This window comes from Larus michahellis, chromosome 3 (assembly GCF_964199755.1).
Source record: "Larus michahellis chromosome 3, bLarMic1.1, whole genome shotgun sequence".
NCBI lineage: Eukaryota > Metazoa > Chordata > Aves > Charadriiformes > Laridae > Larus > Larus michahellis.
Window position 1 is genome coordinate 63,149,277 of NC_133898.1, and position 16,278 is coordinate 63,165,554.

At 42.2% G+C, this 16,278-nt stretch overlaps 2 protein-coding genes across 3 annotated transcripts in view; both read left to right on the forward strand.

The window, feature by feature from the left end:
* SCAF8 (SR-related CTD associated factor 8) overlaps positions 1-16,278 on the forward strand; it is a 172,461-nt gene that overhangs the window by 151,446 nt on the left and 4,737 nt on the right. The gene's annotated exons all lie outside the window — the stretch shown is intronic.
* Positions 1-16,278, forward strand: part of TIAM2 (TIAM Rac1 associated GEF 2) — a 175,699-nt gene that overhangs the window by 12,239 nt on the left and 147,182 nt on the right. Inside the window, exon 3 of one of the 2 annotated variants that reach the window (XM_074580462.1) lies at positions 8,099-8,189. The exons of the other annotated variant lie outside the window; for it this stretch is intronic. The gene's annotated coding sequence lies outside the window, so the exon portion shown is untranslated. The remainder of the gene's footprint in view (positions 1-8,098; positions 8,190-16,278) is intronic. 2 annotated transcript variants of the gene reach the window in all.

Below are 16,278 nucleotides of genomic sequence, written 5' to 3' on the forward strand. Positions count from 1 at the left end.
GGTGCACGTGCAGGTGGTAGGCAAGTGTTGCCTGCACAGTACGCAGCAGCAAATGTTAGGATGAAACACAGCTGACTAAAACAAAGGTGTTTTTTAAAATAGGGGGAACGTCCTAGTCCAAACCTCCAGAACATTTAATTTAAATTTGCCTTCGGAAGATTAAGAAAGGAGCGGTGATTAAATGTGGTTCCTGCTGTCCTCCTCTCTCCCACCCAGAGTGAGAGGAGGAGGAGGTGTGTGGAGAGCTTGTGTCAACAGTGCTGGTGACTGCCATGCGGTCGTGGGGGGCAGAAAGGATCTCGGAGAGGAAATAAGGTCATTTACAGGGGCTGGTGGTGTGTCCATGTGAGGAATGGGTCATCCTTGTGCCGGTTGTGTTGGGGTGGGGAGGTGCTGTAGGGGTGGGGGCAGTGGCTCCTGTGCTCAGCCTCCTGAGCTGAGAAAGCCACCCTGGTCCCATCAGCCCTGCCCAGGCAATGTCACCTTCCCCTGGCCCTCCCCATCCCAGGGTGTGACTTGGGCTGCTCACCCTGCTGGAGGAGAGCAGTTTTGCCCATTGGGAGTTGCAGTGCTGGCCTGGTTTCTTCCCAGGCTTTGGAATTGACTTTGTGCGTTGGGGCCAGGGAGCATCCCATGGGGGGTGTGCTGGCAAATCTGGAAAGTGCCCTTTGTGTAACCCCTCGTGCCCTTCGGTGCTGCTGGGGGTGGCCATTGGCCCTGACCCCTGTCTAGTCCTTAGGCGGCCGGGTCGGTCGCCTTTCCCTGGTGCTGTGGGTCACCCTCAAGTATTGAGAGCCTCCCTGGCTGGCTCCCCCATCCCACAGCTTCCCGGGAGTGCTCATCTGTGGCAGCGCCTGTCGGGTCTCATACCCCTCACCCCGAGCTGGTACGGGGGTAATCGAGCTCAAGGTGCTTTCTGTTCGGCATCTTCTTTAGCAGCAAAATAGGTCAAAGTGTGTTAAGGAAGCTGTTTCAGTATATATCAGAATACCTTGCTGTATTTTGCTTTACTAAATATTTTAAGGCTTTTACACTTTGGCCTGTGTCAGGATAAAAATAAGTACAGGACTATCAGACTTTCCCCGCAGGACAAAAATTCCATTTTCCAACCACCTCTAATTATTTCCATTCTGCTGTCTGGAAAGGATCTGGAGACAATTTAGGAAGCCAATTTACAATTGACTTGGGAAAAAATTATTTACCCTCCTGAGCCTCCTTAGATGTGCAGCCAGTGGCCTGTGATCAATAGAAAATCTCATGCTCAATGATTTTGATGCTCACAGAAGGACCTTGAGACGATGAAACTCAGCCTGGGTCCTGCTTACCTGTATGTGCAATTTTTGTAGCTATGGTAGACCAAACTGACCACTTGTTCAAGAGCTTTGTGTGGTGGGGGGAGTGCCAAAGGACCATTAAAAATGTGAAAAGGGTGGCTGTGCTCCGCAAAACACCTTGCCGTGAGGCGTACAGCATGCCGTTGCCCGCTTCATTCCTGCAGGAGCTTGGGTGACCTTGCAGCTTCTGGGCCCAGCAGTGGTACCTCCAGGCAGCAGTGGGGCACATTCCGAGCTCCTGCGGTCCTGAGGGTGCTGGGTAGTAGCATCCGTAGCTCCAACAACGAAGGGAGGTACCGGGAAGGGTGCGGGTGCACCTCAGGCACCGAGCTACTGCTGCTCCCAGAGCTTTCTGTCTGATCCCTCCTCTACGGATGGATCCAGATTTTTCTTTGGCTTTTCTTACATACCAGGGCTGCATACATCATCCTGCATGCCTCTCTAATCCTATTAGGGCTGTGTTTAACTGGGGTTAGGATTTGTCACTAATGAGTGCGTTGAGGTTAGTAATTTTCAATTACACTTTTCTAACTCTCAATTAAAAAGGTGGTTGACTTTTTATATGGAGATTTAAAAAATTCTTATTTTTCATTTAGGCCGGCTGCAAATTGTAAAACGGGGACTCATGGGTGTACAGAATTAACATTCTTCAGAAATATTGTAAAAAGTATTCTTCATGGTTAACATTTAGAATTTTATTTTAAGATTTTTATGTGCTTTATGCTATGCCGGCAAATTGAAAAAATATTGGATCCTTATATGGAGAACCAACAATTTCCCACAGCTCTGCTTTTACAGTGCTGAACGCATTTCATTTTGTGTGTGATTTCCCCCAGTTGCCAACTGACTACATCATACAGTTTTTTTGGCTTATTCTTTCTGTCTTATGACCATCAGCAGATATTTTGAGTAGCATATTATAAAGCCACAGATCCTTTTTGCTGTCTTGGATTTTGCCTGTTACCGCTGGTAATGGAAAAGATTTTATTAATTCTGTGGCGTCAGTGAGCGTTTCAGACAGGGTTTCGAGGGAGCCTTTGCGCGTGACCCCAGGGCTCGGCGCTGGTTGCCCTCCACGTTGGCAAAGGAGGGATGTGTCTTGACGATCTCCAGTGCATTCTTCAAAAGTAGTGCGAGATCACTCTGGAGAGGGATGAGGAAAAAGATTGGTACTTGTAAACAGTTCAAGATGCTCTGCAAATCCTCCAGGATGATCTAAGTGTTGAAGAGACGGAGCTGAATCTGAGGTGCACTGCTGAAGTTGAGAGTAACTTGGAGGAAGGAGAAGGTGGGACCAGGTGCAGGGGGTGGCAGTAGTGGTTGTAGAGACATGGAATGTTCTTGCATGGCAAACTAGTGTTTTATGGAAAGACAGACTGACCACCAGAAATTGAGTTACAGAAATGGGGGAGGGGATAACACTGCTGGTCTGTGGCAGTTGTTGTAGGCCTACATCTGGATTATTGCCTTCGGGTCTGGGGACCGCAGCAGTAGGAAGGAACATAATATATATAAACTACTGGGCAGTTCACAGCAGTCTAAAAATTTATAGTGTTTAGGACACTGTGTGTATTTTGGAGAGATTTTGTAAGAGTAACAGATGATCGCATACAGAACACTGATTCAAGTGGATTAAACTAACAGATGAATGTGGGCTAGCTAAGCTTAATGGCGATGGGGAGAGGGCTAACAAACTAATTGGCATACCTAAAGCTATAACCCCTATGCAGAAGGGGCTATTACTTCAGGCGCCGCGAGGGATTATAAATGGTAAAAATTGGAAGTAGTAAGTTTAGTAGCGACCTTAGTCTGAATAAAAGGAAGAGCATCTTCACAGTCAGATCTCATAAGTAGTAGAGCATTTCTTTGGGGAAAGAATGGGAGCCCTGTCCCTAGAGGTGTTTAAATTTAGGCTACGCAGGACATCAGAATATCCACTGCTGGGAGGCATCTCTTCACTGGCAGGGTGAGGATTGGCTGCAGCATTTGGCCGTCAGCAATGTTGTTATGATGAAATGTTTCCTAGAATGATACGCAGGGGGTTTGGGGCATAAAACATTTGGGCTTTTGTTGGTATAGTGCTGGGGGTGAAAATATCTGTGATGAATTGTCACTGTCAAATCTCAGAGCCAACATTTTTATTAGAGAACATGTCCTGCAAGATCTCCACGTGCACAGTTATCTGTGTGGAGAGGGTGTCACCCAAGGCCAGTATTGATAGATCATTCACTAAACTTTGTATTGTAAATAGCGGTATGTATTGAGGGCTAAGAGCAGATGTAAAAGGTGGCTTTTATTGCTGCTTTCAAATTTGCCTTTAGTCAATTGCTTTTGTCCTCTTGCACTTTATGAATGTTGAATCCCAGTCGTACAGGAGAGGAGATATTAATTGCCACTTACTGAATTCAGACAGAGACAATTCTGAGTCAGTGGCTACTTCTTACTTGTATCAAACTGGTGTAGAAATTAATACATTCAGCCTGCCAGCTATGAAGAGTAACAAATAGGGCTGAATCATCACAAAACGTGTCTGGGTTATCTAAAATACTTATCTTTTACTACTCCTTTCTCTCCATCACAAGATCATCATAACAGATTTTTCCAGTTTCTGAGCCGTGCTCCACCAATAAGCCCATTTAAAGAACTGTTCCAAACCAAAGTAAATTGCTTTAAAAGAAACAAAATGTTTATTTCCTCTGATCCAAACGCTGACATTGCTTTTATTGCTTGCAGTATTTCGTGTTGCATTGGGACTTCTGTGTTATAGGGAAGACAGTCTCCCAAATAAAACATGTTTGGTAAATACTTCAAGCAGCTATGTGGAGCTAACTGGTTTTGGATCTCAGGATGGGATCTTGTCATTAACTTTTTGTTCACTTATATTCTCTACATCCTCTTGAAATAGGAGGTTCTTACAGTGCAGTTTTCTTCTTCAGCCAAAGACCTTTGTATGGGGAACTATTATGTTTTGCTTTTTCCGGTCATCTCTACAGATTTCTTTGTAAAATTGCTGTAGTCGAGGTTGTTTGTTAGTAGAAGCTGAATTCATAATACATTGTTTAATGTATTGCACTTAATATTACAGTACAAGGTATTATTGATAATTTATTCATCATTGTTTTGAGTAAAGTTTTTTCCATTCATTATTGGCACTTTATTATAAGTATATATCATTGTACTTATTATTGTGTGTGTTATTGATATATACACATTTATAGTACTTATATCTAACACGTCAAATCTTGCAGAGAAAATACAGGAATGATTAAATGGTGTCCACAAAAGCTCACGGGAAGTTTATGGGGGAGTCATGTCAGTAAAGGTACAGGAAAAGTTCTCTCTACTGTATCTTATCCTGGTTTCTGCAATGCTTTTGGGACTGGTTTTGGAGTAGGAGCCATAATCTCCAGATCTTTAAGCGCTAAACCCTTAAAAGCTCCAAGTTCGTGGTTTAGCCATGTGAGCTCTTTGCTATCACATGGATAATAGACATTCTCCGCATAAAAAGCGAGTCAACTGGAAGCATGTTTGTACTAAGCCACATCAGAGTTATCTTCTGAATGAAGGCTATATAATAGGTCCTTTAAGAGTAAATTTGTACAAAAAGGTCAGAATTTTTTTTGTTAGTTCAGATACAATTTGTCAGCTGTAGTTTCATCCCTATTAAATTTACTGTTTTATTTCATCTGAATGAATTGGAGTGTGGTTAATTTGTATGCATCTTCATATACCACTAAAAACTTCCGTATGGAATTTAGATTAGATAAGGTTCCAGGAAATGAGAACGAGCTTTAGATGTGAATGACTGTAAACATGCTTAAAGAGTCATTCTGTAAGTATTAAATAATGTTTAGAGTTAATTCTCCTGATTTTTTTTTTTCTTTTATAGAGCACAGCAAACAGTGTAATTTGAGTCCTGAAACCCAGATGCATATCACTGCAGTGCTTTGCTGCTTTGTAGTAATTCATGGGCTATGCTACTTTACGTAGCAAGGCAATAGACGCTATGCAAAAAAAAGTCAACAAAACGGAATCTCCGACACCCAGAAACCTCTGGAGAAGTTGTTTAGTGGGTGAGGATTTAGTCCCCTAGCTGGTTTGGCATTGGAAGTGATGCCTTCCACTCCAGGTTACTGCGCTGAAGGCAGGGCGCCAAGTCCCTGGAGTTCCTGCTGTGGTGAAGCCTTTTAGTCCGTCATCCTTCAGGAAGTCAATGTTGGCACTCTCTCTGTCCACATGGTAACACTGCTCTTTCTGATGCATCCTTTCATATTTTTAATTATAATAGCGGCTTTAGCTGAATGAAACTATTAAGTGAGCCCGGTATGGACCCAGTGTTAAGTATGCGACTGTTTCCAGTGACTTAGATGGTAACAGACTTGTGCCTGGGATTATGTCCATGTTCACTAGCCTCTCTGGTTTAAAGCTTATGTGACAGAAGAATAGCAGCTTGTTATCCAGTTTAGCAGTCCCGTTTGGTTTTATACTTATTTTGCAAAAAGAAACACATTTCACCTCAAGTGTTTTCTTGTTCTTGTGGTTGTTGATCAGTTTGTTTTTACTTTTGTAGGCAAGTAAATATTATAATTAGAAGAGACCCCTTCTTTGCTTTCTGTTTCCCAGAAACATTTTGAACATATTAATCTCCTGAAGCTGTTAATCTATTCATCAAGCTTTCCTGATGCTTCCTTTCTTTTCCTTGATTGTGGAGGTATTTTTTGATTTTAGTTGTTAAAGCTACATGCAGTTTTATGATTCTTTGAAACCACTAAGACGGTGGCTCTCTTTGAATTAAAGTAAATTTTTCAAACGGTTGGAATGGGGTCTGGTACAAACCTCCTCATTATTTTGTAAGGTTTTTAAGAGGTTTATGTTATACTGTGTATTTACCTTGTTCTGAAATGCAAAACCATAGAGGGGGCAAATTTCTGAATTATGCTCTTAATACTTCTGTTTCTGAAACATGCTCTTAGTACTTCATAAATGGCGATTAAGACAGGTTGTGAAGTGTGTGCAGCATGATCACATCAACGAGGCTGGGCTGTTTTGTTTTTGTTTGGTGGATTCATTAGCGCTTCCTGAAGTGGAATTCTGCCAGTTGCATCTCAGAAATTAGTCTAAACTTGTCAAGTAACAAAGTAATAATCCCTTCAAAAGTAAGTTGCCAATCAAGGTATACTAGATTGAGTATTTTAATAACTAGAAATGATTAAATATCTAAATCATTCTAGGAATAAAGGGTCAATAATAGGATGCAAAAATTCCAAGATGTTTCTGGAAAGTAAGCGGGGAAGTATCTGAGCAGCAGTAGCAGCACTGGATGGGTCACAGATTGCGGCAGCTCATTCAAGCTCTGCAGACCAGACACTGCTGTTCTTTTACAGACGTGCGAGCTGGGACGCAGAAAGTTAAATACAACCTGGTCATGGCACTGTTGGCAAACATAAACCATTTAATACTACCGTGATTACCTAAATGCAAGATAATTAGCTGGTAAATGCACATTGATTACTTTCTTCATTTTCAACCCCCTCAGTTCTAGAGTTTGTGTGTGTCAGGGCACTGTCACGGGAGAGGCAGAAGACCTGCCTGGTGCGTGAGGCTGGTCCTTCGGGTAAGACAAAAAAACGTTTTAAAGGAAAAGTGGAAGAGTTTTGACAAGGTGGTTGTTGTTGTTGTTGTTTAATAGGTGGAGAGAAACCTCTCGAAAGAAGTCACTGTAGCCAGTCATCCCTGATTGTTGAGTTTCTTCATAGCTGTGACACTGCAGCATGTTGTGCTCTGCCTGCAGACCAGTAACCTGAATTTCATGGGACCTGCAATAAGCAAAGCTGTGAAAGACTAGTAAACTCATGTGCCGGTTGCACTTTTCATCCCTGTTGTTTGAGACACTTAACATGTTCTGTTTCTCCATTCCTGGACATGTTCACTGGCTGCTAAGTATTTGATGCAGTAGAAGCCTAGCAATGAGGCAGTCTGTGATGTCTTCTCAGCACATCATATTACGTTTTCTTGCCTTAGAAGTATTGCAGGCTGGCTGAATGTAGATAAACTAGGAAGGCTGGCAGTCGGAAGCCATCGTCTGATCTTTCTCTGATGTAAAGAAATTTATGTGTCTAAAATAATAAAATCAAAATTTTTCGTGTCTTCTCATAAAAGTTCAAGAAAATCAAGAACTTTTTTCCTACTGTCCTCACCTTCATTTTATATGTATATTTGCAGTGTGTGTGGAGACTTCCCCTCTGTGACTTCTAGAGTACAACTTTTGCGGAGTAGTTCATGGACTTCAGGATTTATTTTATTTTTAATAATTATATTAATCCTTTTGGTTTTTTCTCCCCATTGCTAACGAGCTTTTAGGAAGTCTCCTGTCCCTTGATAATCCCATCAGCATTGAGCGGTTTCCAAAAGACCCCTGGGGACTTTTTCTGAATCTCCTTTCCTTTACACCCTATTGGCCATTGATACTTCGTTCCTTCAAAAAAATTGGGTGGGGTGGAGGGGGGGCAGGGGGGGGAGGCAGGGGAAAGTAGTGCATTGGTGTTCCAGCTGGGTTCATCGGGCAATTTGTCAGACCGTTAAGATAACTCATAATGATGTTGACACCAATGTGTGAAAAACATTGAAATGGGAGGGACCAGGGCTCGGGTCTAACTTCAAAACAAAGTGGATTTAATTACCAGGTCTGATGCATCTTTTGCGGATGCTATAACTCGCTTTGTGGGGAAGGGATCATACAAAGTAGTTTTTCTCTGCCGTTACAGCCTGGTGTAGAGCTTATTTAACATCAGTGGAAGTCCTTCCATCAGCCTCTTAGTGAGTGATGCCTGCTGTCGTCTTGTAACGCGCAACTAGGTAAATGCTGCTTATTTTTTCGGTTGCTGTTACATAGAGATTATTGGACCGTCAGAGCTAAGATAAACATGCTGAACAGTAGTAGCAGCAGTCCTGTGCTGATACCCTGGTGCTTCCACCACGGCTTAGCCCGGGGGACGTGCAGAAGGAGTGACCGGTGGTTGTGCTGGGCTTCACCCAGCCCTCAGCCCCCTCCTCGCCCTCCTCCTGGCTGCTCTCCTCGTGTCCCCGATGCGCTGCCAGCAGCAAGTCTGTTTGTTAGTCAGGGGCTGGAATGCACAGGATGACCCGGGAACGGTAAAGTATAAAGGGAATTTAGGAGTTGAACAGGGCTGGGACCTCTCAGATTTACATTCATTTATGTGCCACTGCGGTATACATACCAAGTGTAAATGCACTCTGTGTTTAAAAGGGATTAAATGGTTAAGTTCAAAATTCCTTGAGCGCTGAGCATGGTCTAGATGGTTTATAGCTGCGAAAGCTATAAGCGTGCAAAAGGTTTACTTACAGAATTGATTTATATGTTCATTTATGTTCTTGAATATTGAGAACAGGCAAGGAATTAGCAGTGTTGCATGAGCTGCACTAGCACATTTTTCACCTTATATGGAGAATTGCCTGCCCCTTATCAGGCAGGGTCAGATTTGCTGTTATTGTCACATTCCTTAAAGTTGGAAGAAACCGTGTTTCTCTGACTAAAGAGTCAACTCGTAAGCTTATGGTTTTGTAGTTTGAATACTGTGTTTTTCATCCAGGAATTGTTGGGATGGGCAGCGCTTTTTCAGAAAAATAGTGGCATGCAAATTTTCACTGCCATGTTGGGAGTTCATTCCCTAGCTCGGGTGGAGAAACTTAGGTGCTTGCAGGGGAAAAATGCGTTTCTGGTTGGAGTCGTGTGGAGTTCCTCCTGGCTGGCTCTTCTGGTCCTGAAGAACGCAACAGGAAGGAAGGTCTTGGGGAACGAAGGGAAAAACCTGCAAATTGTGTACCCGTGGTATTTAAGGGGGGAGGCATCGCTGCTTTGTGTTGCCTTTTTTCCTGCTAGGGTGGCTGGTGTTTGAAGCAGCCTTTTCATGGGCTTGTTTAGACGGTGACTGACAGCTGTTGGCGAAGTCAGCAACCTGCTGCGGGAATAGCTACATCACAAATGCATCATCTGAGTGTCAGGGTAAATAACTGGAAAATATGGAAGTAGAAACAAATCACTTGTTTAGTCACTGGTATCTCGGATTGGAGAAGGTGGACAAAAGACTGAAAAAATACTTGAAAGATTAAGAAGATAATATACAATTTCCTTTTGTGACCTACGTTCACTGAAATACTTGCATTTGGAAGGTGGGAAATCAGTGTCAGATCTGACTTAAGTCTTTCAAACTAAAAAAAGAAATGCTTTCTGTGTGAAATATTCTGGGATTGTGGCATTCAGTAGGGCAGTACATCTCGCCTGTTGCTGCTTCTTGTTTATTCAGTATGTAGACCATTGTGAGTTTTTAGAGCGTGTGCTCCGCTGCTCTTGTAACTTGAGTTTGCATTGTGATTGTAGAGATTTTTCGATGATACTACTTGGGAAATAAAATACTTTAAAATGGTAGTGACTAGGTAGAATGATTAGAAAACCTGGCCTGAAATTGCTCTTGCTGATTTCACTTTTGTGCAGATCCAGAAGAGTTAACTGGAAAATGATACTCGGGTTTTTCTTGCTCCATAAAGGCAATGTTGGCTGTATTTTGTTGAATAATAAGACGTAAGGAAGAATTCATGAGCCTAGGAACATTTGAAGCCAACAGAAACAAACGGGTAGTTTATATGGCTAAATGCTTTGAAAAACCAACATTTGAAACATTTAGCCAAGTGGTTGCGTTGAAGTATCCATGCAATTTTGAGGGGGTAAGGCAAAAGATATGGATTTTTATTTTCTGTTTGCTTGTTGGTGGTTTTCCCATTCTTCCCCTTTTATGGCTCACCAGAAAAGAACCAGATTTCTTATCGTGTATGGATATAAAAGATCTTAAACTACATATATTTATTTTTAGGACTCCACCCTTGGGCTTTGGATTTTGTGAACAGCTATTTCAGTAAATTTACATCTATATGGGGAAACTGGCAAATTGAATACTGTGCAAATCCACATTTTAAAAAAAGCAATTGCTTTTATAGAAGGTAAATGATATCATAAGAAAGCCAAGTCAAAAAGATTGCATTTTTGTTTGCTACTAAGGGAATGATCAATGCTTCCTGCTGGCTTTTGCACCCTGCAATTGGAGATTCTGGCGTGCAAATGGTTTAAATAATGCTAGGTTTTGTGACTGGTTGGCGCTGTATAATACTGGGACTGGGGTGACTTAAATATACAGAGTGTGGGCCAATCCCAAAGTCGTTTCTCAAGCAGAACACCCACTGAAATCACATTTAAGTGTCGTCAGTGGAAGTTTTGCCAAAGAAATCACTATGGATTTGACCCCAAAGTTATTACTACTAAATTTAATATGTAAGCCTTTCATTATTGTGTTTTTTAAGAATGAAGTACTCGAATGAATCCTGGAATTCATTATAACTTTCAGATTTTACCAGGGTATTGGCCTCTTAAACTACATTTCCATCGGAAAAATTTTTTCTTACTTTTTGTTTTTTTTCTATGTTGTTGTTGTACAAAAAGAGGTAGGAAAGATATTCTGTGGCTCAGATTAGTTTTACCTGAGACAAGCAATCTAATGAGGTGCCTAGATTAGAAGCTTGGTCTTCCAGCCTCTCCATGTGCATGGTGGAGAGGAGCAAAATTCCCTCTGGATATGACCATTGTTGTCTTCTGGCTGTGACTCCCCCACCCACGGACCCCATTAGCTTCAGAGGTAGCGTAGGGTGCACTGATGTAGCAACCCAGGGGGATGTGGTTGGTAGGCAAAGGACCTGCTGCGATTCTTGTCATGAGCCCTACGTAACTAGTTTCAAAATTCCTTCTTAGGAGTTAGTGGGTTGCCTTTTTTTTTTCCTGCTTTGTTTTCTACACAGATGGTGGAGATTGGTGATGGAACTGTGTCCTTTAGTATAGAAAATCCTGTGTTGCAGTAGGACTCTTGCGAGGTTTCCAGTCTCTCTTGCACTCTTGTACGCTTTGTGTCTGTGGCTTTGGTCCCTTCCCGTGGGCTGCAGTTTCATGTTGGATCTCATGAAGTGTTTTGTGTGTCGTGGTGTGGATGGATGGATGGATTACGTGGTCCACATACCCTTCAGATCAGATGTCTGCAGTGCCTGGCTGCTTGTGGTGGGATTGGCTCAACCAGATGGTCCCTTCCCAGCCTTGGATCCCAAGAGAGGGATTTTCAGCACAGAAATCTGTGCGTTTCATACCTTTATATTGTTAAAACTGCAGTAATCTTGCCTTCCCCTGTTTAAAATATGGAAGCAACAACAACAAAAATGGTGGGCCATTAGTGGTTTAAAGCTGTTATTAATATGCCTTTACATTTCCAACTGCACTATACAATATTATATATAAAATATTGTAGGTGGAGGTGGTAGGAGCACCTTTAATCATGCCTCCTAGATTCTCTAATAACATTGTATTTTCACCTGTGTTTAGTTCTTGCCAGCCTAGAGTCATTCATATGAAAAACTTCCAGTCTTTTTTCTGCTTCAGGCTGAAACCTCTTGGAAAGGTTTTCAACAGAAGAACTTCAACTGTTTTTAAAAGAATGCATTACAGCAAATTAGAGAGGTTTGTCAACTTTATTTAGCCAGCCGTTCCTTCAAAGAGTTGTTATACCTTCAGGGAGTAGAGGGGGGAGTCGGAGTGCTTTTTGCAGCCCCATAGAAATTAACCCAGATTTACCAACCTACCAGAGCTGATGAAAACTGTTATCTGCACGTGCTCAGGAGAGCAGGCTAGAGGCTTGCTGATAAAATCTTTGAATACTCCCACTTCATAAAACATGCTTCAACCCCACCAGCCTTCGTCAGTGCCTGGGGTGATAAATATGGTGGGTGATACTTATCACCCAGCTGGGGTACCACCATGGTTCCTGCTGCTTCTGCTTTGTCGGAGAAAAAGGTATCTGGGTGGTTAATAGTCTTCCAAATTCAGTAAAGCTTTATGCCAAGGCATAGTTGAGACAATAATTGAAAAGCAGTTGAAATCACTACTGTTTGTCATGGTTTCAGCTGGGGTAGAGTTGACTTTCTTACTAGCAGCTGGTAGAGTGCTATGTTTTGGATCTGGGATGAAAACAGTGTTGGTAAAACACTGCTGGCTTTAGTTGTTGCTATGTAGTCAAGGTCTTTTCTGCTCCTCACACCTCCCCGCCAGCTAGAAGGCTTAGGGGTGCACAAAATGTTGGGAGGAGACACAGTCAGGACAGCTGACCTCAACTGACCAAAGGAACATTCCATACTATGTGATGTATAAAGCTGGGGGAAGAAGAAGGAAGGGGGGGGTAACGTTCAGAGTGATGGCATTTATCTTCCCAAGTAACCGTCATGTGTGATAGAGCCCCGCTTTCCTGGGGATGGCTGAACACCTGCCTGCCAATGGGAAGCAGTGAATGAATTCCTTGTTTTGTTTTGCTTGTGTGTGCAGCTTTTTCTTAACTTATTAAACTGTCTTCATCTGAACCCATGAGTGTTTTCTCACTTTTACTCTTCCGATTCTCTTCCCCATCTGAACTGGGGGGAGTGAGCGAGTGGCTGCGTGGTGCTAGTTGCCGGCTGGGGCTAAACCGTAACACTATTATAATAGTCATCATTCATGCAGTTAATTTCTGATGAAACTGGGAGTAGAATTTATACTGTGGTCCATATACCACTCTCAGGAGTGCCTAGAATGAAAGGTGTGATGCCTGAAACTTGGGAAAAATAACTTTGTCTTCTATCTTTTTCTCCCGGATTGCAGGGAGGCTCTAGTACTGCCAGGTTTTAGGATTTAATGACAATTCTTTGTTATTTTAAAGTCACAAGTCTTGGAGTCATGACTTCCATAGAGGGGATGGATCTATCTATTTTATTTAAAAATAGCTAAGCATGAAAATACTACTGGGATGTTTTATGAAGGTTGAAATAAAACCACAAAATCAAAAATCTAATGTATGTTATCTTTAAGCTGCTGAAGAAATCAGGATAACGAGGTCAGGTCTGAGTCATTCTGCAGGGTGGGAATGAAGTTGCTGCTGATATGTCAGCATCACTCTAGTTGGAGACTAAAGGCTTCGTGTGGTTTGGGTTCCCTCCTCCCACGTTCCTCTTGTTCTTTCACATTTATAATGGCATTGATAACTCTTGCTTCTCACTATCTTAAGCTCTTTTAAAATATTCAGCTTGCTCAGAAGACACAAAATAATCCTCCTAGTGATAAGTGCTTCAGATATTTGATACCTGAAAGGCACCAGGAGCTTTTCTGGAAGGGATGGTTTATATTTGGGCAGCTGAGGTGAAAAGGGAGAGGGAAGCACTTACCAGCCTCTAGTGTTGGCCAAGTTAGTGGGCTGAGGATTGCAATGAATAGGTAATTGCTTGCTGAGTATAAATGATTAGGTTGCTGTTACAATCTTTCTGCTAATCTCTCGTGTTAACCATGATGAAGAATGATGTCTTGTCACCCTTCAGATTCGCATTCATGTTTCACACCCAAAGGTGAATGTTACCATGGATGTCCTAGCAGCAGTCATGATATACCATTGAGTATTTTCAGCCTATTCAGGCTATTAGGATATTCTGTAACAGTTGTTCCTTAGCAGTAAGACTGCTCGTCTCAAAGCACGCTCCCATCGACAAAAATGCCACTAACTGAAACTTGTGTTAGTGGAAATGTTATCATCAGCGACAACTTTATGCTTTTAATTTGGGAAAAAAAACAGAGGGGTTGTAGAGAGAACTAAAACAATTAAGCAGTTGCAGGCCCTGTGTTATAAAATCCTACATAAGACTTAATCAGTGTGGCAAATTATAGGTTTGTTTGCCTGGCAGCTGGAGTTAATGGTGGGTGACTTCCCAGGGAGTTTGGGTGCTGAGGTAAGAAGGAGGAACTCCAGTGTTTGCCTTAAATGTTTATCCTGACGTGCTGAATTTTTCACAAACATATTTAGGCAAAAGGACAGAATTTTGGCCTACATTTGAGGTTAATCTTTTGAAGTCGTTTTTTCCCACCACTTCTGTGGTTTTTAATCAATTATGAAGGCCCTGATGAAAATGCAGAATTAAAATACCAGGCTATTTTCTTGTACTAAAAAATTATACAAGATGAATGTGCTAGAAAAGGGAAAATAAAGTACTTGGAAAAAATATAAGATGAGGCAGTATATTCTGAAGCATTTCTTACAGCATGGTATCTAGAAAATGTAGATATTTAAGTGTCAAATTTGGTACCTGCCACCAAATGTGAGCAACGACCTGTTGATAATGTTGCCAGCTTTGTGGAAGTCTGAGGCTCACCTTTCTACATGCAACTGTTTTTGGCTTTCTTTGTTAGCTTCCTGAAGAATTTCACAGAAATAATCTCTAACTTTTTTTTTTTTCTGCAGACGGTTTTAATTTCTCTTGAAATTTTGCTTAGGAAATGAAGAGCTTTTTTTTTTTAATATATTTTTCTGGCCCTGAACAGTAGCGCTGTTTGTGGGTCTTTCCTGGGGTATCTAGCCTGAGGTCTGACAGAGAATAACGCTGCTGTTGCTTTAAGCCTGCAGTGTTGCTTTATATAGATATGGCCTGGTTTATAGTGTTGCTTTAAATATACAATGAGAGTTCATCTCCATTTCAGAAAAGGTTTATGACTGATCACTGCCTGGCTAGGAATGTTTATTTTCTTAAGTTGCTTCACTGCAAAAATGTTTTGAAATTGAGAGTCCCAAGCTGGTGATGGGGCCTCACTTGCACTCCCTGCAGACCTAATCCCTTCACCACTGGAAAGCTGTGGGTTTGTGATGGACCTCACGTAGTTCAGGCTCAGTTCTGGTATTTCTGTGTCCCTTCCCCGTTGGTCACCCTCTTAAGTCTGTGGCATTGAACTGATCTATGGGTGTTGGCAAAACCATCAGAAGCCTCAGTAGGATTTAATTATCGTCCTTTATTTATTCTAATTTAATTATGTCCTTTGCAATAACATAGCCTTATTGTCTTTTCTCCATAACTTGATGATAAAATAACTTTGAAATAAACAATACATAATGGCAACAGAGAAGGGATTCATAGAGGATTGATTCTGGACACTCTTAAAATGGCATGCTGGTGTAGGATCAGCTTTCTCCTTCACCTTCTGTTGATGCCACTTATTGATTATGTATTAAGTTGACAGAGGCCAATGGAAAAATCCTTTCTAACCACGTACCATAAGTTCTGTGGGACTGTGGTGTGTCCTGCATGGTGGCTTGTGCTTTGAAAGTGAATAAATAATGCCAAGTACAGGAAGAAGCATATGCAGGAGAAGGGCATGTAATTTAGGATTTGGAAGAGAAAACCCCACTCCTCCCTCCCTGCCCTGCTTTGCCTGGCTGTCCACTATGCCCCATGTCTGCCTTCCTAATGTCACTTTCTGGTGACCAGGAGAAGTATTGGGCTGCTCCTATACACAGAGCTGAGCCACCAGCTATACCTCCCACCTTGCAGGGGACCTTCCTGGACAAAGGGAGACGGAGCAGGGAGATTATTTGCTTGAAATCACCTGGGGATCAGCCATTCTGTCCCTAGACTTGTGTGAAGGAGATGGCCTCCCCCTTGGTCACAGGGCAGTGGGCAAGAAGAAGGCCATGCTGTGGGGATGCTTTCTATTTGTGTGTAGGGACCAGGAGGGGATTTTCATGGGAAGATAAAAGTTAGCGAGTTCTTCTTGTTGTTCAGGGCATCAGGAGACAGAATTGTGACCCTAAGGGCAGGTGAAGCATGAGCTTTGCCAGACAAAGGGCAGTGTGAGTTGTGGTGCACAGATACAGTCAAGGAAGGCTTACCCATTTGTCAGGGGCGAAAGGCTCATGATCAAGCTGAAACAGGAAAAAAATTGATGAGAGCTTAAAAAAGAGTGAGGAAACCTTTAAATGAGGTTTTGTCTTTGATCGTCTTCCTAGGTGGGACACTGAAACTACTCGCTGGATGGGAGTATACCTGGTTT